General features: G+C 44.0%; 1 protein-coding gene across 6 annotated transcripts in view; it reads right to left on the bottom strand.

Annotated features, from left to right (window-relative positions):
- The window catches only part of LOC140191360 (oxysterol-binding protein-related protein 6-like), a 125,707-nt gene extending 107,747 nt beyond the window's left edge, over positions 1-17,960 (bottom strand). For 5 of the 6 annotated variants that reach the window (XR_011883816.1, XM_072248696.1, XM_072248700.1 and 2 more), the window contains exon 1: positions 17,638-17,742. The gene's annotated coding sequence lies outside the window, so the exon portion shown is untranslated. Of the gene's footprint in view, positions 1-17,637; positions 17,743-17,929 lie in introns of those variants that run through there. The other variant, XM_072248698.1, reaches the window with a different exon arrangement.
- Positions 17,961-24,291: the final 6,331 nt, after the last annotated feature.

The raw sequence follows: 24,291 nt of genomic DNA, 5'->3' as shown, positions 1-24,291 counted from the left end.
TGCAGTGCTGTCAACAAAAAAGCCTTGCAGAGGGTGGTTAGGGGATCAGAGAAGGTTATTGGGGTCTCCCTACCTTCTGTCCAAGACCTCTTTCAGAGTCGATGCCTCCAGAAGACACGGTACATCATTAAAGACCCCTCACACCCTCTCCATGAACTGTTTGTTCTTCTGCCATCAGGCAAATGTTACAAGAGCATCAAAACTAAAACCACAAGACTACTAAACAGCCTTCTCCCACAGGCAGTCAGACTGCTAAATAGCTGCTCTACCTGACTCTGCTTTGGGCACTTTTAATTTGCACTGAACACTTATAACTTGATTTTAACTGACATGTGGCTGTTGTGTTTTACTATTTATTGTTATGTTTATTATTTAGTGTTGCGTTTGTTATGTTATAATTGCACTGCCCCTGAGAAACGCTGTCTCATTCTGCCCTGCAGAGCTGATGTATGATTAGAATGACAAAGTTTTTTTGAATCTTTGAAAACTATCGAAAAGTTCAAAGCTTCACATTGGGAGCCCTACACAAGGAGGGAATAATGTTTTAAACAAGCAACTGACCCACCCCACCTGTCACCTCCTGCCACACCAGTGATAGAATTTGTAAGAGAGTCATAGAACTCTATAGCACAGAAACAGGCTCTTTTGTCCATTTTGCTCATGCAGTGAACTATTATTCTGTCTAGTCCCATTGACTTACACCCAGACCATAGCCCTCCATACCCCTCTCAACCATGTACCTATCCAAATTACTCTTGAACGTTGAAATCGGACCCACATCCACCATTTCTGCTGGCAGCTCACTCCACACTCTTATCACCCTCTGAGTGAAGAAGCTCCCCCTCATGCTCCTCTTAAACATTTCACCTTTAACCCATGACCTCTACTTCTATTCTCACCCAACCTCAGTGGAAAAAGCCCACTTGCATTTACCCTATCTATACCCCTCAATTTTGTATACCTCTATCAAATCTCCCCTCATTCTCCTACACTCTAGGGAATAAAGTCCTAACTGATTCAATCTTTCCCTATGACTAAGTTCCTTAAATCCTGGCAACATCCTTGTACGTTTTTCTCTGCACCCTTTCAATCTTATCGACATCAGTTATTAATCTGCACACTGACCTTATTAGCCACATCAGCACCCAAAGGACCAGAACAAAATTAACTTATCCACACCAAGGGACTTGCCAAGATGAAGATATTTCAAACTACCTCAAGCATCCCGCTCAATAGCTCAGATTGTCATTTTGAAGGCATGGTTACCAAAATCCACTATTCCCAAAGCCTACAGCACAATTTCAGACTTTTTATTGTGAATCAAATTCACAAGAGGCTTTTCTACCTTCCCAAGCTCACAGAACCAAGTCTGGGGAAAGTGAATCCGAATGATTGAAAGGACAGGCTAAGCTGGCATTAGAGGACTGATTTACATTTCCTGTTTGCCCAGACACCTGTGTTCATTGACCTACATGAGCTTCCTTCCTGTCTGCTAGAACCTCGATCATAAAATAGATATCCTGTTTTTTGAATCCCTCTGTGGCAATCTGCCTCCCCATCCCTGCAACACTCATAGTCTCCGCAATTGAAACCATCTCCAAATTTAATAACTCAGTCACAGGCAGTTTGTGTTTTCACCCACCAACTCCCCAAGATCTGGACACTCCTCTCCCAACTTCACCGCCTCCCCTTTCCTCTTTTAGAACATCATTTGAAAACATTAACACTTTAAACAATTTGGCAGCCAACCTGCCAACTCAAAGAGACTCACTAAAAGTAGTGGATACAGCCCAGACCATCACACATAAAGCAGCATCCATCATCAAGGACCCCCACCAACCAGCCCACGCTCTCCTCTCGCTGCTGCCATCAGGAAGGTGATACAGGGGCCTCAGGACCCACACCACCAGGTTCAGGAACAGTTCTTACCCTGCAACCATCAGGCTGCTGAACCAGCATAGATAACTTCACTCACCTCAACACTGAACTGATTCCACAACCTATGAACTTACTTTCAATGCCTCTACAACTCATGCTCTCAGTATTTATGATATATTTTCATATTATTTTGAATTTCCTTTTCTATTTCCAAAATTTATTGTCTTTTGTACACTGATGCATCTGTGTACACCTGCAAGAAAATGAATGGCGGGGTTGTATGGTGACATATATGCACTTTATAACAAATTTATTCTGAGCTTTGAAGTATGCTGATTTAAGTTGATGGTGACATTGTGAAGCGTCTCTGGGCACTTTGGAGCACTGTGTGTGCGACTGCAGGGTACGCTGCTGAGCTTGTGGTTTAGTGCCAAAGACAACTTTCACGGCAAGGAAGTATCTGCATTTATAACGCTGTCCCCATTTCAGCTTATATCTGCATAGCAGATGGTGCAGGAGATGTTACAGCTTCTCCGGGTCTGGGTGTTTAAGAGGGAGCTACCACAACAGATGTGGGCTGTTTGCCAATGCAAAAAAAAAATCTATCAACAAACAGGACACAAGGGAGCCTGTTCTTCTCTATTGTTAAATCAGCCTTTGATTAGCACTAACAATAGCCCCTCAACACACACACACAGAAACAGCAGCAAATATGATCCTGCCCAATTCTTATGGCTGGTGTGACAGAGACACAGAGACACGCAGGTGCATTAAATCAAATGCAAAATGTGGCAAACCTGCAGGGAAAAGTGTGGGAATGGGAACGATTTGCATTTATATCATCCCGGAGAGAAGAGGACAGTTGACGATTCAGATCAAAACCTTTCATCTGGACTGAAAGACACAGGGAAGACAGAGAGTGTAAAGGGGAGTGGGGGGGGGGGTAAGGAAGAGTTTCATTCCCTTCCCCCACCAACTTCATTGGCCCATCACCCCAGATGGGTCCCCTCCTCCTACTGTTTCCATCTGCCCACACCACTTCACTTTGAGTCCATGCTCCACTTAAATTTCCTATCAATTCCCATCACCTCTAGCCCTTTGATGCCGCCAGCTAAGACTTCCCCACTCCTTCTCTGTTCTCCTCCACTCTCCTCCATCACCCCCTTTCACCTGGATGCACTTATTACTTGCTAGCTCTTGCTCCATTGCCCCCTCCCACATCTCTTTAAGCCTTGAGCAGAAATGGCAACCGTCTATTTTCTCCCACCTACCCCCACAAACCGATGCTGCCTGTTCTAATAGTTCCTTCAACAGTTTGCTTTTTTGCTTCAGACTCCAACATCTGCAGTCTCACGTCTCTTACATACATATCACGCCTTTCACAACTTCAATATCAATCATGAAATGTTTCTGTTACAGTGAGAAAATTGGTGACCAGTGTATGCAAAGGACCATCCCATACAATAATTTCCAAACTCTCAGTGGTATTGCTCAAGAGACAAATATACCAGGATTGAGTACTGAGTATTGAGTACTCCCCAAACTAGATTCCAGATAATGTTTTGCTTTTCAGCACTTGCCTCCAGAGATGGCTCCCACTGTGCTGCCCTCTATGACCAGAGGAATGAAAGGGTTAATGCTTGAGTGATTGATGGCTCTGGGCTTGTACTTGCCAGTGTTTAGAAGAATGAAGGTGGATTTCATTGAAACCTATCAAATATTGAAAGGCCTACATCGAGTGGATGTGGAGAGGACGTTTTCTGTAGTGAGGGAAGTCTAGGACCAAGGGAACAACTTCAGGATAAAGGACGTCCCTTTAGAACAGAGAGGCCGAGAAATTTCTTTGGTCAGAGGATGGTGAATCCGTGGAATTCATTGCTAAGGATGGCCACGAAGGCCAAGTCATTGGGTATATTTAAAGCAGAGGTTGATAGGTTCTTGATTTGTAAAAACGTCAAAGGTTATGGGGAATGGATTTAAGAGGGATAATAAATCAACCATGACAGAATGGTGCAACCGACTTGATGGGCAGAATGGCCTAATTCCGCTCCTATACCTTATGGTCAGCTAAGCGTGTAACATTGTCCGCTTACAAAACTGCAGAAGCACTGGCTCATTGGATCTAATCACCTCCTTCTATTCCCATGAACTAAGAGCCATTCACTTTGAACTCCACGACAGAACATAGGCTGCAGAGCAAATCCCAGCAGTATAGCCAACCTACATGAACAAGCCTTTTACTGGGATTTAAATATATGCTATCTAGGACTTTCAGACAGGAAAGTCAAAAATGGCTTTTTAGAAATAGAAAAAAAAATTCTGAGAGCAGAAGTCATGAAGGGAAGTTAATATCTGGAATCTCTCCAAGAAATGCCTTTAAACAAATGAGTCCATTGTCCAGTTCAACCAAAGCAAACAAAATACTGCACAGCTGCTGAACTCCATTTTGAGAGCAAGCGCAAGCACATTACTGATTCCCATGGACAGTCCAAGATGGTGACCAGAGGAGCAATCGCTTTTTAAAAAATATTTTATTTATGATTTTCTACAAACTACAGCGCAGAAAAAAAATCAATAGTATAAATAAAAGAATCATTGTAATACAGACAAAAATAGTAATAATACATATCTTAACAAATGAGCAAGTCAGCCATATTAAACATGAAAAATTAGAAAGGAAAACACCTAACCCACCCACTATCCAACTCCAAGCCAACCATATAAGTATAGATATTTGAAAGGACATTTGAGGTAAACTTTTATCACCCCAGAACTATATATTGTGCAATCGCTTTTAAAACCAAGTCTTAAAGCAACAGACCTACTAACAGTAGCTGAGATACTGCTGCAGAAATGCCACCGGACACAGCAGAATCTGCCCACCCTCATCCAATCACCACACATTATGGAGGTCAAATCTTTGGGTATATTTAACTGGAGATTGATAGGTTCTTGATTTGTAAGGGTATCAAAGGTTACAGGGAGAAGGCAGGAGAAGTGGGTTGAGGGGGATAATAAATCAGCCATGATGGAATGGCAGAACAGACTTGAGGTTGTTTCAAAGATCAAGTAAATTGATTATCAAAGTACATATAGTAGTAGGCAGCCATCAATCCCAGGGGCTCATGGGTTTGCGCCTCTGGTGGACTGTGTCCTCTCCAGGACGCACACCTGGGTGGGAAGATTTGAAGAACTGGTTGTTGCCCATGCAGTGGGTTCCCCCTCTCCACGTCACTGATGTAGTCCAAAGGAAGGGCAAGCACTGATACAGCTTGGCACCAGTGTCGTCACAAAGGATGCCAAAATGAAGTTGTAAACAACATCAAACTGCCTTAGGGACCTTGGCTCCGGATTTCTTCCTCAGGGTTTACTCCCGAAGCCTTCCCCATGGGTTTAAAAATCAAAATTCTCTTTCTCCTAGGCAGACTGCCATCCAAGACTGCTGAGCCCCACCTGCCCGACAAGGACCTGGGATGGAAACCCAGGTTGTCAAACGGAATTCCGAGCCGACACTGCGGTCATGTACTGAGGAATTAATCCAGAGAGACGAAACAATGACCCATCTTCAAAAGGATCAGCAGAAACTCAAGACATCGATCCAGAAAAGACTGGAAGACTTACAAGTTGGGGAAAACCAAGGAAGCTGTCTGACTAAGGCCAACAGAAAACCAAGAGCCCAGAGAGGGGAGTTTGACTACACTTCCAAGGAGGTGAAGCAATTGAGGACAGATCTCGGAAAAGGGAAGCGGACACTTGAAAGGAACCTGAAGATGACTATCGACAGTTTAAATGAAGTGGAGGAGTCCAAGAAGAAGCTGACATCTCAACTGCAGGAGGCTGAAGAGGCTGCAGAGGCAGCCCCGGCTAAATGCTACAGATTGGAAAAGCTCAAACAGCAGCTACTGATCGAGGGAATGAAGAAGAATATGGATTCGAAGGATGATGTGCTGGACATGTGGTACATGCTGCCTTTTGCTAACTTTCCTGTGATTGAGGAAGAGACCTTTGGCCCTTCTCCCACTGAGTCAGGTGTCGTGGGGAGGGCTAGCTGTGGGTAGCCTGGGTTACAGCAGGACCAGGAAGGAAAAGAAGCGGGGCCCCAGACACGAGACAGGGGGCTCAGAGTTGCAGTGGAGGTATGAGTGACAGATTGAGAGAGGAGTTGCCAAGCAGACCCGATGTATCCCCTGTAGTGTCCGAGCCTTAAGGGTTTAGGTGAGGGGGTACGGAGGTCTCAGAGGATTAGGAAACCCCCAGATAGGTTGGCCTATGTAGCGCCCGTGGGACGGGCATAAGGTCCACTGTTTGAGGAGCAATGTCACTGTGTGTACCTGGATTGGGTTTTTGTGTCTGCAGGATTGGTTGGTGAGTTATTTAGAAGTCATGAGGACATGACTTTATTTGGTGGGGGGGGGGGGAAAGAGTGTAAGGGGTTTCTTCTTTTATGTCACTGCATAGGCCAATGAAAATGGCTTCTTTGTTATGTTAAATGCTGAGAAAGTTCTCTTGCTAGCAGCTTGTTTAGGTTACATTATTGATAACAGAGTGAATGAACCAATTGGGATAGATGTTATTCTTTCTAGTGTGTCTGCAAGTTATTGTGATGCACGGGTTTGGAGACAGAGAGAGACAGAGAGAAGGTGCTGTGAGCCAGCTAACAGGGTCGGACCCCGAGCAGGAGTCCGAGGTCCAGGGTTTTCGGCGAGGAGAGGAGACGGAGACCCTCATGTGGAGGGTCTGGTTGACCACTGTGGTTGGTCCCAGGCGGCAGGTCGAGGTGGTCAGCGGGGATCGAATGGTGAAGGGAGGATCGTTACTAGAGCTCCAACTGTTTTGTGCACGAAGAGATTGAACTTTGATAAGTGTGGCGCCTTTTATTTTCCTTTTATATTTTATCTCTATTAATTATATAGTTCCAGTAATATCTATAAACTGTAATTCATTTAATCGTATCTGGTGTATTGTCTGTTATTTGGGCGGGGTGGGGTACATCACACAGCATCCACGCAAACTTAATTACCCAGATTGGCGGGGCCGAGGGCTGTTTCCCTCGACAACAGCGAGTTGTGCGACCCTGAGGCTTGCCAGGGGGCTACATACATATATGTCACCATATTCTACACTGAGATTCATTTTCTTGAGGGCATTCACAGTAAATCTAAAGAAACAATTGAATCAATGAAAAAAACTAAGATGAACAACCAATGTGCAAAAGGTAACAAATTGTGCAAACACAAATAAAGAAAAAAAAAATAAATATTCAAGTAATAAATATTGAGAAGGAGTTGTAGAGTCCTTGAAGTGAATCCATAGGTTATAGAATCAGTTCAGTGTTGGGGCGAGTGAAGTTATCCACACTGTTCAAGAGCCTAATGGTTGAGGGTTATTACTGTTCCTGAACCTGGTGGTGTGAGATCCAAGGCTCCTGAACCTCCTTCCTGATGGCAACACTGAGAAGACAGCATGGCCAGGATGGTGGGGGCAATAGTGAGGGAGTATAGTTAGGTTGAAGGTTCATTTAACACAAGTAATTTGGTCTAGATAACAAGAGTCAGAATAATCAGAACCTTGCACACTGACAATATTGAACAAATGTAATCTATCGTGCTTTTTCAGCAGACTAATCTGGATAGGTATTGTTTTAATGATGCTGGCGAGGATTAAATATCAGACAGGTCTCCTATTCCTGTATAATAAAGGTAACAGGATCTCATATTACCAAAGTGAACTGACAGAATCTTGATTCAAGCTCTCATCCCGAAGGCAGGCTTCCAACTATGCAGCATTCCCACAATATTACACTTGATATATTATGTGTACATGAAGCTGTTTCATAAGCACAACCTTCTAACTCAAAAGGAGTGCTACCACTGAGGCAGGAACTTATTGGGTTTCATTCCAAAATTATCTCTAGTTGCTTTCCAATTGGAATTACTACAATCCGATGGTTCAGCGCAAGAATGTTCTATACCCCAATTCTGTGGGGCTCAGTGAACAATGAAGACAGGGAAATACTTTTTGATACTAAGAAACCAAGGTATAGGGTTTGTATGGGAAAGACACCACAAAAAGGTCAAGGATCCTTCTTCAGAGCAGGAAAGGAATTAAAGAGCCAGTCCAATTTTAACTTGGAGAGAGGCAGAAGGGAAAAATGTGAACTTTACTGGTTGGGTGCAGACTAAAGATATTAGGGTAAAAATAGTTTTAAAACTGACAGTTAAAGACAGAAGAGAAAAATCAGAGAGAAATTGAAACTGAAAAGATACAGCCACAACTGCTGAAATACAGAGCAATGAGAAAATGACATCTTACCCAAAATAATTTAATTTGCATTTTATTCAAACGGAGGGCTGAAATGAGCCGAGACAGAAGATATACTATCCTTGAACAGCACAGATGGCTGGAAGACAAAGATCTGGGTGGGAGGGAGAGAATTTAAGAGTCAAAGACAACAAGTATGCCTTGTTTGTTATCTGAGATTCTGCAAACAACAGTGGAGTCATCTGCAAAATTATAGATGGTGGTTGAGCTGTGCCTAGCCACAGAGTCAGGAGTCAAGGACTGAAAACTCATTTGTCTGCAAAGCTGTTGCACCACCCACATTTCAATGCAGCACAGACTATAAAGTAAGCACCGAATACAGCATCCTCGATTGAGGAAAAAAGTGCAAATGAAACACTGCTTCACTTGAGTGTTTGGGTTCCTGGATGGTGAGGTGAAAATAGGTTTGAAGAAGTGTTTAGTTGCATAGGAAGGTGCTGTGAGAAGGCGAGTGGATGGAGGACATGGAAGAGTGGCCCAAAGAGTTTAAGAGACAACAGTCCCTTCAAAATTCTGAAAAGAGGAAGGGAAGATGGATCAGGTGGTGGAATCCAGTACAGGCAGCACGGTAGTATGGCAGTTAGTGCAACACGTTTACAGTGCCAATGACCACCGATCAGGGTTCAATTCCCACCGCTGTCTGTAAGGAGTTAGTATGTAGTCCCCAGGACCGCGTGGGTTTCCTCTGGGTGCTCTGGCTTCCCTCCACTTTCCAAAGACAGGATTAGTGAGCTGTGGGTATGCTATGTATGGAAGCATGGGATATTTGTGGGCTGCCCCCCAGCACAAGCCTCAGACCGTGTTGGCTGTTGACGTGAAACAGTGCATTTCACTGTACATGTGACAAATGAAGCTAAATTTTCTTTCCTTAATTCCAGCACCTTCAATGAATGCTAGAGGCCACCAATGAATGAGAGTGGGATGCAAGGACAAGGGAAACCCTACCTTGCTCTGCTGGGAGGACAGAGTGAGTGAGTGAGAGAGAAGTGTGAGAAATAAAGGAGCACAGTTGGCTGCCTTTCATCTTCTCTATTCCCATGCAACAATTCACTTGCACTTCCTCCAACCTATCTCAGTGTTCTTGACATCACCGATACATTGCACAAAGCAAATGCCAATTGGGTAGCTGCTTCATTGCACTGCTCTGTTCAGCCTGCAAAGGCAACCCTAAACATCTAATCGACTGTTACTTTAATCTTCCATCCCTTTGAACCTGACCTCTATCTTTAGTGGTACAGGAGCCTGAAGGCCCACACTCAACAATTTAGGAACAGCGTATTCCTGTCATCAGATTTCTGAATGGTCCACAACAACCACCTCACCCTTCTTTTTTTGTACTTTTGCAATTTGTAGATTTGCTTTGAACTGTCCTGCTGCCACAAAATAACAGACATCACATCTAATTAGTGATTCCTACAATGTTTCAATGATTGCCTGATGGAAAAAAAATAATCAAAGAATAGACCACAGCCTGTGTCCGGGCTTGTCTGACCTTTAGGACTAATATTGAATTTCAGGTAACTTCCCTCTCCACAGATGTGGCTAAACTTTCCTGCTTCAATACATTTCACTTCCATCTCCAAAAGCTTGGCTTCTCACTTCCACAGTTCTCACGAAGGGTCTCTGACCTGATGTATTAGTTTTATTTTTCTGGTTGACCTGCTCAGTGCTTTCAGCTTTTTGTTCAGGTTCTCCAGCTCCTTGCCACAAACTAGTGACTGCCCATTCACAAAAAGGCAGAGAAATGTATCGCAGCCGATTGCTACCCAATCAATCCACTCTCAGATCACCTGCAGAGTGATGGAGGGAATCACTGACAGCGATACCAAGCAGCACTTAGGCCTGGCAAACCCAAGTTGTGCATCAGAGACTACGAGGTTCCAGACACCTCAACCTTGGGTCAAAGACCTGAATTCCAACTACCCACCCCATTTTTAGCAGCATTTAACCATGTATGCCATCAGAGAGCCCTGGTAAAGCTAAAGTTAGTAGGCAAAGAGAAATCATTCCAATTGCAAGGAAGATGGTTGAGGCTGTTAAGATATTAACTTTCCCAATCCCAGGACACTGCTGTAGTTCTGCAGAGCAGTGTCAGCTTCACCCACCACATCAATGATCTTTCTTCCATCATAAGGGGAAGATCACCGATTCCATTCGAAGCATGACTATCTGAATGGGCACACAAGATTTAACGCCTCAGAACAAAATGCCAGATTCAGTTTTCAGCAGGCTCAGACACCTCCTCCAATTACTTATGTTATTTAAGTGCCTGGGAACATTGTGCAGCTGAGCATTTAGTGTCACAATCAGCAAATGATCAACCCCTTTAGCTGCCTTCCGTGCAGCCTCATGCATAACACTCTGAAAACAGCACCCCCACCAGAGGCTAAATTGCAGCACTTGGGATAACAGTGGGCAAATAAATTTCAGACTCCCCAGGATTGCCCGTGTCCACCGACAACATTTAAATAAAACTGTGGCATTGGTACAATATTACAGTTTATAAAGCTGACTGACAGCACTGTAGCATTGTGGTTCGTGTCACACTTGACAGTGCAAGAGATCCAGGTTCAATTTCACTGCTAACTGTAAGGAGTTTGTACATTTTCCTGTGAAAAGGTTTCCTCCTGGTGCTCCAGATTCCTCCCATATTCCAACGATGTACAGGTTAAGGTTAGCACATTGTGGGCAAGCTATACTGGCACTAGAAACACTGCAACACTAATGGGCTTCCCCCAGCACATCCTCAGACCGTATGTTTTGATGTACATGTGGCAAATAAAGCTAATCTTTCTCTTTACCCAACTGAGGGCTTACAATCAGAACCATAGAGATCAGCACACACACAGGCCCTTGGGCCCAATAGGTCCATGTCAACCATCAATTCTACACGAATCCCTTTATATTCCTCACATTCCCATCAACTCTCCCCAGATGACACAGTGGGGGCAATGCTGTTGTTCCTTTGCGCGCCTTGTGGCACATCGGGTGGCATTTTTCCCGTTTCATACCATTTGACTTTTAAAAAAAAAAAACCAAGGCCGAGTTGCTAGCTCAACACACAACTCAGCATGGATGGAAAGCGTGCAAGGAACCAGCCAGACTCAAACTCAGGGCCATTACCTTGAATTCCAGTGCTGATGCCACTACATCACCGGCCAGTGGGTGGGGGGGGGGGGGGGAAGAGAAAGAAAGAGGTCATTGTAACATCCCTTTGAACTCATCTCCAGTTGTGGGTAGAAATAGACCAACTGAGAACTTGCAAACTTGACACAGACAGCGCAAAGTTCATGTTGAATCAGGTAACATAAGGCAGTGCTTCTATTAGTTGAACCGCTGTACCACCAGTTTCTTCTTGACAGAAGGTTAGTATTGCTTTAAAAATAAAAATCTATCTGTACTAAAAAACTTAAGCTATGAATGTAGACACAGCACTGACTGTAATAGTTATCCAGCTATGGTAATTTGCACTTGATTAAACAATCTTATGCATTAATACAGTACCTTGAAAGAGTAGTCATCCCCCAGTCCTTTGTTCACATAACTGAGCATTACAACCAGGGATTTTGATCAAGTTATCTGAGAATTTTTATTTGTGAATCCCATGCTCCTATTTTCACAGTAGACCCAAAGAAAGGGAAAATTGTAAATATGCAAAACTAAAAATTCAAAAACTGAAATGTCAACAGTTCAAAAGTATTCACCCCACCTTGCTCAGTACTTAGTTGAACCACTTCTCACAGCTTATTACAGCCAGTAATCTGTTTGGATAAGCCTCTATTAGCTTTGCACAATGTGATGGAGCAAAATTTGCCCATTCCTCCTTGCAACATTGCTCAAGCTGTGCCAGGTTAGTTGGGGAGCAGCAGTGGACAGTAATCTTGAGGTCTAGCCAGAGCTGTTCAATCAAGTTAAGGTCAGGACTCTGACTGGACCACTCAAGGACATCAATTTTCTTCATCTGAAGACACTCCATGGTTGCTCTGGCAGTGTGCTTTGGGTCATTGTCCTACTGAAAGAAACTTCCTCCCCAGCTTAAGCTTTCTGGCAGAAGCTAGCAGGTTTTTATCCAGGATCTCTCTGTATTTAGTGGCATTCATCTTCCCAACAATCTTGACTAGATTTCCAGTCCCTGTTGCTGAAAAGCATCCCCACAGCGTGACGCTACCTCCACCATACTTTACAGAAGGGATGGTGTTACCTGGCCGATGCGTAGTATTAGATTTATGCCACATGTACAGCACTGTGCAAAAGGAGGTATAGATAGATATCTAGATATAGATAATACTTTTGCACAGTACTGTATTTGTCAACGTAGACTGGACAGCGAGTTTGTAAATCTGGTGGGAGCAAAGTTTGCTGGGAATGGCGAGAGTGGAACACCATGGGAGGGGTATGGGACAGATGGCAGAAAAGGCGTGTCAGGTGTGGGGGGGGGGGAGGGGAGGGAAGAGAAGAGAAGATGGCTAATGCAGGTGCAGATGCCAAACTTGCCTCCAAACAATTGGTTTATTGATCATTACAAAATGTCTCTCCGCTGCTTCTCACTCTCTCCCCTCTCCCTTTTCCCAACCATGATTCCCCTCTCTCTGTTCCTTCCTACTCCCAGTCCACAATAGAGACCCATATCAGAATCAGGTTTTTCATCACTCACATACAAGGCCAGATTATCAGAACAGAATTAGGCCATCTGGCCCATCAAGTCTGCTCTGACATTTCATCATGGCTGATCCATTTTCCCTCTCAGCCCAATCTCCTGCCTTCTCCCCATAACCCCTCATGCCCAGACTAATCAGAATCTATCAACCTCTGCCTTAAATACACCCAATGACTTGGCCTCCATAGCCACTTGTGGCAATGAATTTCACAAACTTGCCACTCTCTGGCTAAAGAACACAGCTGAACAGGCCTATCATTTTACTTCTTCTCCCTCTCTCCCTTCTTGAAAATGAAGTGACATTTGCAATTTTCCAGTCCTCCAGAACCATGCCAGAGTTTTTGACTCTTGAAAGATCATTACCAATGCTTCCACATTCTCTTCAGCTACCTCTTTCAGAATCCTGGGGTGTACACCATCTGGTCGAGATGACTTATCTATCTTCAGGCTTTTCCATTTCCCAAGCACCTCCCCAGTAATGGCAACTTCACTCACTTCTCCCCGCTGACACTCACATTTCCGGCATACTGCTCATGTCTTCTACAATGAAGATTGATGCAAAATACTTACTCAATTTGCCTGCCATTTCCTTATCCCCCATTACTACCTTTCCAGTATCTTTTTCCACTGGTCTAGTATCTATCTGAAGAAAAGTTTGGGATCCTCTGTAATATTACTGGCTAACTTACGTTCATATTCCATCTTTTCCCTCTGACTTTTTTTTTAAAAAATAGCCTTCTGTTGGCTTTTAAAAGCTCCCCAATGCTCTAACTGCCCACCAATTTTTGCTGTATTACATGACCTCTCTTTGGTTTTTATGTTGGCTTTGATTTCCCTTGTCAGCCACGGTTGTGTCATCCTATCCTGCCTCTAGACATCTATCCTGCATCTTCCAAATTTCTCCCAGAAATTCTAGCCATTGCTACTCTGCCATCATCCCTGCTAATGTCTCCCTCCAATCAACTTTGGCCAGCTCCTCTCTCACATCTCTAATTTTCTTTACCTCACTGAAAAACTGATACATCGGACTTTGACATCTCTCTTAAATTGCAAGGTGAATTCTATCATATTATGATCACACCTCCTAAGGGCTCCTTTACCTTAAGCTCTCTAATCAATTCTGGTTCATTGCACAACACCCAATCCAGAATAGCTGATCCCCTAGTGGGCTCAACCATGAACCGCACGAAGAAGCCATCTCTAGGCACTCTGCAAATTCCCCCTCTTGGGATCCAGCACCAACCTGACTTCCCCCAATCTACCTGCATATTGAAATCCCCCATTATTGTAACACTGCCCTTTTGACATGCCTTTTCTATCTCCTATCATAATTTGTAGCCCTCTTCTTTGCTACTATTGGAAGGCCTGTATACAACTCCCATCAGGGTCTTTATACTCATAGTTTCTTAGCTCTACTCACAAGCATTCAATACTTTCTGATCATTTGTCACCTAAGGATTTGGTCATTTTTTTAAACCAAAAGAGCCACCCCAACCCCTCTGCCTACCCACCTGAGCTTTCAATACAATGTGTATCCTTGGATGTTAAGCTCCCAGCTATAATCTTGTCAAAGCCATGGCTCAGTGATGCCCACAACATCATACCCACCAGTCTCTAACTGCGCTACAAGTTAATTTACCTTATTCTATATACTGCGTAAATTCAGATATAACACTTTCAGTCCTGTATTCATCACCCTTTTCGATTTTGCTCCCCCCCCACACTGAAATTCACTCCGCTGACTGCAATTTTGCTTTATCATGAAATATGTCACGATCTTTAAAATTTGTTTTTTGTGGCAGTACAATGGAATACATAAAAATACTACAATACTGTGCAAAGGTCATTGGCACCCTAGCCTAATACTTTTCCAGAGTACTGTACCACTCAAAATAAAATGCCTATCCTTGCCTGTAAAGACTCTGCTAAGTGTTACTTAGAAGATACTGTGTAAATGTGGAAGAAACTCTTGTGGATGGATGAGCCTAAAGTGGAACTTTTTGACCTCAATATTAAGTGGTATGTGTGTCATAAATCTAATACTGCGCACCAGCCAGCTAACCTCATCCTTACCGGAAAATATGGTGGATCATACCATGGGGATACTTTTCAGCTGAAGGGGCTGGAAATCTGCTCAGGAGTGATGGGAAAAAGAATGCTGCTAAATGCAGAGAGATCCTGGATAAAAACCTCCTAGCCTCTGCCAGAAAGCTTAAACTGGAGAGGAAGTTTGTCTTTCAGAAGGATAATGACCCAAAGCACACTTCCAGAACAACCATGGAGAGGCTTCAAATGAAGAAAATTGATGTCCTTGAATGGCCCAGTCAGAGTCCTGACCTTAACCCCATCAAACATCTCTGGCAAGATCTCAAGATTGCTGTCCACCACTGCTCCCAACTAACCTGGCACAGCCTGAGCAACTTTGCAAAAAAGAATTGGCAAATCCTTCTCCATCACATTGTGCAAAACCAAGAGAGACTTATCCAAAATAGCTACTGGCTGTAATAGCTATGATAGGTGGTTCAATTGAGGACTGAGCAAAGGGGGATGAATACTTTTGAACTGCTAACGTTTCAATTTTTGAATTTTGAATTTTTCACTCTTTACAATTCTCTGGTTAAATGGATGATGGGGTGGAGACGCGTCTCTACCAAAGGAGGTGTAAGGCGCTCCTTCCCTCCACTAGCCTGCAGGTCACCCTTGGGCAAGGCGTAGTACCTGCTTAGCCCCCCAATTAGGGTCACATGAAGCCATGAGAGCAAGTGGTGGTGGTCATATGAGCAATTGTTGCATATCACAAGTCCTGATTATGCAATTACTGACCACAGACAGAAAATCTCTGAAGAGCATTGATAACGGCCGGGGTCACCCATCTAGTAAAGACAATGCCCAGAAAGCAGCAATGGTAAATCACTTCTGTAGAAAATTTGCCAAGTATAATTATGGTCATGAGAACATGATCGCCTACGTCATATAATGTGACACAATGATGAATACTGTGAAATAAGGAGCACGTGATTCACAAATAAAAATTCTCAGTTAAGTTGATCAAAATCCCTGGTTGTAATACTCACTTATGTGAGCAAAGGGCTGGGGGCTGAATAGTGTTTCAAGGCACTGTATGCAACTGCTCCAGGACAATCTGCTTGTTATAACATTGGTGCCTGCAGAACAGTGTGCATACATTTCCTATGGGAAAAGGGTAGCTGCACATCATAGAATATTACAACACAGTACAAGGCCTTTCACCCATGATGTTGTGTTGACCTCAAGATTAATTTCACACTTTCCACCTTCATACCCTCCATGTTTCGATCTCCCATTTGCCCAAGAGTTTATTAAATGTCTAAAGGATCTGCCTCTACCACCATCATTAGCCAGTGTTCCACACACCCACTATTCTGTGTAAAGAAGTTACCTCTGACAACCCCCCTCCATACATTAAAATTATGCCCTTTTTATTTAGCCATTTCCACCCTGGGAAGTACTTCACTGATTGCAAAGTATTTTGGAACATCTTGAGTCTGTGAAATGTCCTACAGAAATGCAAGTCTACATCTCTAACACAGATGCATTCCAGCTTGAGGGGAAACTTCAAACAGATCAGTGTTACAAAAACCCATGTTGCCGATCCCATCCAAAGCAGCTCAGTCTAACGGTTGCCCGTGAAGAGTCTGAAAACCTTTCTCCAAATGATACCAATTCTTCCACAGGGGAACCATCAAGTCCCTCATTTCATGAGCCAACCCTATTGGAGGCCAGCTTTAGCAACGCTCTGCAAAGCTGCTAACCTCCATATCACACATCTATGAATAGCACATTTTCTGGTGAGTTTGACAGCCATGATAAGCAGGACCAGAGCTGGCAGGCTGGTGAAACTAGTAACAACTGAACCAAACCATCCAAATGCAATAAACCAAGTTTTATCCAGCCCTCTCTTGATATTTACAAAACATATCCAGTCAGGGTCACTCAGCCGATCGGGAGTGGGGAACCTGGTCAGGATTTGCTTCCCAATCACAGGATGCTTCAATGTAATGCAGAACCATTATAACTGGGACATTTGAGGAAAAGCACTTGCTGGTTAACTCTGGGCTCAAGTGAGCAGCCCTACCTCCAAGCTACTGACAGAAAACCAAAACAGGTCTAATCAGCAGCGCATGAAAACATACTGTATCTTGGGTGCTCGTCACTTTCTGATACTCTTCCCCTTCGGGGGAAATGGGGGGGGGGGGGGAGAGAAAGAAGATAGAGATAGAGATAGAATCAAACAGAAACTGTGAACACGAACCAAGACAGTAAACCGATTGCACACGAGGAAATTCCGAATACAAACGCACGCCGCAAGCCCTTGACCCATTTTCCCCGCTTCAAAGCATTGCCAAGAACCTGCCCCAACTCCTGGGCACAGCACTCATCTTTCATTAGAGTTGTTGTAAAGGGACAGAGGCCGTTTGTGAAAAGAACTCCTCCCTACGTTCCCGTAACCAGTGCACCATCTCCCTCCTTGCAGGCAGCCCCCAATCGCCAGCCCTCTAACCTTACTCAGAAGCCAAAACCCGGACCCAGACGTGCGGGAGCCCTCTCGAAAGTCATAGCTTCAGACAAATGCAAGCAATTCTTCCCGGTGAAAAATGGGGCAAACAAAAAGAATAAAAATATATCCCAGGAAAGCGTTTTCAGGTGCAACTGGGTCAAATCTCCAACTCCAGCAGGTCACCGGCGGGTGTCCTACAAAGTCCGCCCAAGCCCCTCTCTTATTTCCAAAACTGAGCGCTTACTCAGGAATTTTCGCCGCTCCAGGCACTGAAATACTTTCCTCTCTCCCGCAGCAACAGCTTCAGCGCTCGCTAGCCGGCAAGCTCTTCCGTGTGCGCTCGCCAGGGTCCATTCCACCACCCTTCCCCGTCAATCATCGTCCTAACCACGCCCACGTATCAATCCCGCGCCGTGCCTGTCAATCAGAGAACCAAAGCCACACCCTCTGCCTCTGCCAAAACAAGCTTATACAAAAGGTCATGAACCCGAACCGTTAACTTTCTAGCTTTCATTTACAGATGCCGTCTGACCTACCGAGTATTTACGGTTGTGATCTCAAATAAACTTCAATCAGGGTTCAAACGACTCCATGCCCTTGGTGTCAATCATGATTAATCGCGCCATCTGTCAGTCAGTGTCAACGCCGCGCCCACTGTCAATCAGGCCCCTCCTTCCAAGATCAATCAACTAACGGTAAAGTGAAATGCCTGTCACAGCCAATGGGGAAATGGGTTACTTGCAACAGCCAATAGGAAAGAAAACGTTGCAAGAAATGGTAAACATTGTGGCTTACAAAAGTTAACGATAGGAGCCAATGGGAACAGAGGGATACGTTAGCTAACATCAAAGGATGTATGGTGTAACCAATGATAATGTAGAAACGTCTGAATTTAACCAATGGCCATGGCCTAAGAGGTTGGAGCCAATAGGAAAATAGATTAGACTGCTTTATTAAAGCAACGGCGGAGGGATTGAATAATCATATTAAGGGAGTTGGGGATGCAGGAATTCACATTAAAAGGGTTGCTGGGCATGGGTGAGAGAGCACGTCCGGGTATTTTTAGCGTTTTTAAGGGGTACAGGGGTTTTTTATAGAATATGACGAATAAACAGGAATAGGATACTAGGATGGTCAAAGATGGGAAGGTGAAGTGTAGGTTTGTATATATGTGTGTGTGTGTGTGCGCGTGCGTGCACGCGATTGGGTGAAGGGATTTAGAATGTATGTCTAGTGCACATTCTGGAGCAGAGGGTGGCGGTAATGCACCATTAAGCTGGATGCCAACCGCCGTAAAACAAGATACAGACTGACAGATAGATTGAATAATCATTCAATTATGCATGTGCACAAAGTGAAATAATTACAGAATTGGAAATCTGCAGGTAAAACAAGGGATTACTCTCTTAGATCAGTGTCATCCAGATAAAGGTCATCAGAGGTTAATCCCATGAAGTTGAAAACTTTTAAACTGCTTATTGGCAGCGCATTTGGGACATCATAATGTAATCAGACAGTTTTCGTGTTTGAGGAAACATGTTTGAAGATGCCTTCACCAGAGTGGCTAGAACTGAACTAGTATTTGTATTTGGACTTCGAGAAAGGTTTAACAAAGTTCCTCAAAAAGAGTTAATTCAAAAGTGTCCATGGCACACTTTTGAATTAACTCCTTCTGAGGAACTTTGTTAAACCTTGGACTTATTATTCGCACAAGTAGAAGATTAGTCAACAGGCAAGCAGCAGTGAGTGGCATACACGGGTCATTTTCAAGTTAAGAGTCAGTACTGGGACCACAACTGTGTACAATATATACAGTCAGTGACCACTTCATTTGGTATCTTCTGTAACTAATAAAGTGACCACTGAGTATATGTTCATGGTTTTCTGCTACTGTAGCCCATCCACTTCAAGGTTTGCTGTGTTGTGCTTTCAGAGATGCTCTACTGCCCACCACTGTTGTAATGCTTGGTTATTTGAATTTCTGTCAATTTAACCCAGTGCAGCAAATTCTTTTCTGCTACTCACTGGAGGTTTATTTTTGTTTTTCACATGTGTCACGTACCCTGTGACGGGTTAAAGAACCAGCAGAAATGGAAAGCACCTTGGAGTCCAGTATTACTATTAACTAATGGTATTTATTAGTAACTATGCAATACAGTAATATAAATGTAGATAAATCAAACAGATTAGCAATGATTATATATAAGTATATCAGAAGTGTAGAAATATATGAAAACCAAGCTTCTTCAAGTCTGGGGGTAAATAAATACAGTTTTACGATGATGAGTTGAGTAGTGATGGAGAGAGAGAGGTGTTTGGTTCTTCAGGTGAGCTGACGCCGCCGATCTTTCCGTTGTCCTCCGAATTCCTTTAGGAGTCACCGACCGTGACCACAACAAAGGGGACCGCTCTTCTGTGGTGGAATTATCAACCCAGGCGAAGGTTGGACACACTAATAACTCCCCACCGGTCACGCCCTGTTCACACTGCGAGAGCCACTGATCAATCCGCCAAATCGATCCTCCAAAACCCACTTTTTCTGTGGGCACAACAAAGCTCATTCAGTGTCCAAAACCATGTGTCCCAGGTCTATCACCTGACCTTCTATTTATCTCCCCATGCTGAGTACCAACTGTCTCTCGAATAACTCCTCCCTTCTCTTTCTGTAAGAACGTACAAGCAGGCAATGTCCTTGGGAAAGTATAAACAAACTGTGAGCTGTCTTTGTCCCTCTCTCTCCTCTTTCTCTCTCTCCTTTTAACAAGGTGTCTGTTGTTGAGCATCTGTCTCTCTCTTTTCAAAAGCACAATTCATAGGGGTAATTAAGGACCCAATCACATATGATTCTCTGTAACCTCTCGAGACCGCTGAGCATGAAAATTCCAGGAAATCAGCAGTTTCTGAGATACTCAAATCACCCTGTCTGGCACCAATAATCATTCCATGGTCAAAGTCATGTAGATCACATTTCTTCCTCATATTGATATTTGGTCTGAACCTCTTGACCATGTCTGCATGCTTCAGAAAAGTCCAATGCATGCTTCTATGCATTGAGTTGTTGCCACATGATTGGCTGATTAGATATTTCCATTAACTAGCAGGTCACTGAGTGCAAATGATGGGGGGGGGGGAGAAGAAGTGTACCACAACCAAATTTAAAAATAATGGGAAATAGTTAATAGAGAGAGATGCCCTTATGTAAGGTCTTGACCCAATAGGTTGACAATTCATGTCTCCACAGCTGCTGCTTCATCTGCTGATTCTACCAGCAATTTCTTTCTACTGCAGATTCCAGCATCTGCAGTTTATTTTGTCTACAGGGAGATATTGATAGGCTAGGCAAGCGGGCAGAAAGTTGGCCTTTACTTTAAGAGGGTTACGGTGAGGAAAAAGTGAAGTTGTTTATTTAGGGAACAAAGAACAAAAGCAGAGTGGTATTTAAATTTCCATAAAGTTAAAACAGAAAGGAATTTGCAGATTCTCACACACCAAATACAAATCTGACGCACAAGTGCATCAGGTAATAAGGGAGGCTAATGAAATGTGGTAAACAGGAAAAAGTCTGCAGATGCTGGAATTCCAAAGCAATGCACACTAAATGTTGGAGGAACTCAGCAGGTCAGGCAGCATCAATGGGAATGAATAGATAGTCGACATTTCAGGCCAAGACCCTCCTTCAGGGTTCAATGGAACGTTGGCCCTTCGAGAGGATTGAAACATAAAAGTGAAGATGTTTTACTGCAACTCCATGAGTCACCAGTAAGACTCAGTCAACACACACCCCCCAATCCTTCCAAGGAAAAACCTGATTCTTTGGAGGCTGTTCAGCAGTGGAATATGTAGGTCCGTTAAAGGTTGTTGCATAAACTCATTTGCAGTTAGTTGTTACTGCTCTGGGGCAATCGAACATCTTACAATGAAATGCCGGCCACATTACCTGCTCAGGGAGTTCACTGTTGTGTTCATCATTACTGTCTACATCCCCGTGAGTGCGAGCACCAGAGATTCACTGGGAGAGCTTTACAGTACCACCAGCTCTCTACAAAGCAAGCATCCAGACAGTCTCTTCATAACTGCAGGGGACTTCAATCATATTAACCTGCAGGATAGTTTACCCGAATTTCACCAACGTGTCACCATGGCCACCAGGGGAACAAAGAAATTGGACTGTGTTTATATAAACAGAAGCTGTATTTACAAAAACACGAGGAAATCTGCAGATGCTGGAAATTCAAGCAACGCACACAGATGCCTGGCCTGCTGCGTTCACCAGCACTTTTTGTGTGTGTTGCCTGTATTTACAAATCTGCCCTATGTCCTCATTTTGGCCTTTCTGACCCTATCTCCATAATGTTAATCCAAGCATACTGACCACTGCTGAAAATGAAGAAACCAGTCAAGAGGACCATCACTACATGGCCTAATAAGGCAATCTCCATTTTTCAGGACTTCCTTGTACAGGCTAACTGGCAGACGTTCAAGGAGACCGCCACAAACAGTGAAGACACAAAATCTGATGAATATGTCTCATCTGTCACTGGCTACATCTGTAAGTGTGTAGACGACATTGGTACCTCAAGAACAGTCGTCTCACAGCCCTACCAGAAGCCCTGGCTGAATGCTGAGAGACGCTCCTTTCTAAAAGTCCAAGACGCTGCCTTCAAGTCTGGAGACAGAATAGCTCTCAAAGCAGCCAGGAGAAAGCTCATCTTGGGCATCAAGAGATCAAAGACCGCCTGTGTACATAAGATTCAGGAATACCTGTCTGATAACGATCTGCGGCATATGTGGCTGGGCTTCAAGGGCATTACTGACTATGCAAGGAAAACAGCTTCGACTGTACCAGTGACACCTCCCTCCCTGACACTCTAAACAACTTCTATGCTGGTAACACAATGCCAGCCACAAAAGCTACCTCCCTCCCAGTTGAGCAGCCATTGTCTGTAACGGCAGCAGATGCAAGAAGGACTCTGCAGAGAGTCAACCCCCATAAGGCGGCTGAGCCAGACAACATCCCAGGCCGAGTATTCAGGGAAGGTGCACACCAGCCTATTTTCACGGATATCTTTGACACCTCACTCATCCAGGCTGCTGTCCCCACATGTTTCAAATCAGCCACCGTCAACTCTGTACCAAAGAACTCCACACCTTCAGAACTAAATGATTACCGCCCAGTGGCATTGATGCCAACCATCATGAAGTGCTTTAAGCAGCTGGTAATGGCACACATTCCCGCCACGTTGGACACTCACCAAAGTGCTTACTGACAGAACCACAGATGTCACTGCTGCAACTGGGTGTTGGACTTGCTATTGAACAGACCTCAGATAGTCAGGATACACAAACACTCCTTCCTCCCCGTGATCTTCAACATGGGTGCCTCCCACCCCAGGGCTGTGTGCTGAGCCCATTGCTGTACACTCAGCTCACACATGACAACACGGCCAAACAGCAAAGCAATCACATTGTCAAGTTCGCCGATGACACAACAGTGGTGGGGTTCATCACCAATAACAGAGATGGCCTACAGAGAGGAGGTGGAAGGGCTCAAGGTCTGATGCCAGGCAAATAACCTCAATGTCATCAAGACGAAGGAGATGGTTATCGACTTCAGGAGAACTCACACCACTCACACCCCTCTTTACATTGGCGGCATAGTGCTGGAAACTGCGAGTAGTTTCAAATTCCTGGGAGTGCACACCTCATACAAACTCTCATGGCACCAGAAGTCATCCAACACAATCAGAAAAACTCATGAACGCCTCTACTTTCTGAGGAGGCTGAAGGGAACTGGACTATGCACATCTGTACTCACATCCTGCTACAGATGTGCAGTAGAGAGCATCCAAATATATTGTATCACTGCACGGTATGGAAACTGCACTGCAGCGGACAAGAAGGCTCCACAACAGGTAGTCAAAACTGCCCAACACATCACCAGCAACAGCCTACCCACCATCAAGAACATATATACAGAAAGGTACCAGTAAAAGTCCAACAACATCATGAAGGATCCCACCCACCCTGCTCTTGGACTATTTGTCCTTCTCCCATCAGGAAGGAGGCTACGTAGCATCCACACCAGGACCACCAGACTCAAAAACAGTTACTTTCCCCAAGCAGTGAGGCTGATCAATACTTCCACCCTCCACACCCCCCACCACCACTACTTTATCATTTCCTGTCAGAATCATCTTATATAGCCTCTCCTTACCAAGCGTCACTTCATGGACATACATACAATCAATTGATGTATATAAGATATGCATTTGTATTTATTGTGTTTTTTATATTGTGTTCTTTATCTTGCTGTGTTTTTTGTGCTGCATCAGATCCAGGGTAACAATTATTTCATTCTCCTTTACACTTGTGTACTGGAAATGACATCAAACAATCTTGAATCTTGAGATGATCCTGGTTATCGGTCCCCTTGATTCAACTGATGCAATACTAATTTATGGAGAAATAATTTGATTTGCCATTTGCAAAATAAAATTGCTGTGACTCGCTGCTATTCCATGAAGCACCTTGTCCATAAATTATGATTTCAGGGGTCTATATGGTGTCATAATTTAGACATTAATACTAAGTATGGAGTAGCGGACCGCATGACCCAATTTACATCTGTGGTGCGCAAGTGGAACAGGTCAAATGCTTTAAGTTCCTCGGGGTCAATATCACAAATGACCTGACTTGGTCCAACCAAGCAGAGTCCACTGCCAAGAAGGCCCACCAGTGCCTTTACTTCCTGAGAAAACTAAAGGAATTTAGCCTGTCCCCTAAAACCCTCACTAATTTTTATAGGTGCACCGTAGAAAGCATTCTTCTAGGGTGCATCACAACCTGGTATGGAAGTTGTCCTGTCCAAGACCGGAAGAAGCTGCAGAAGATCGTGAAC

The sequence above is a fragment of the Mobula birostris genome, chromosome X, assembly GCF_030028105.1.
Source record: "Mobula birostris isolate sMobBir1 chromosome X, sMobBir1.hap1, whole genome shotgun sequence".
In the NCBI taxonomy this organism is placed as follows: Eukaryota; Metazoa; Chordata; class Chondrichthyes; order Myliobatiformes; family Myliobatidae; genus Mobula; species Mobula birostris.
Note: the sequence above shows the minus strand (reverse complement) of the source record. Positions and strands in the feature narration are given on the sequence as shown.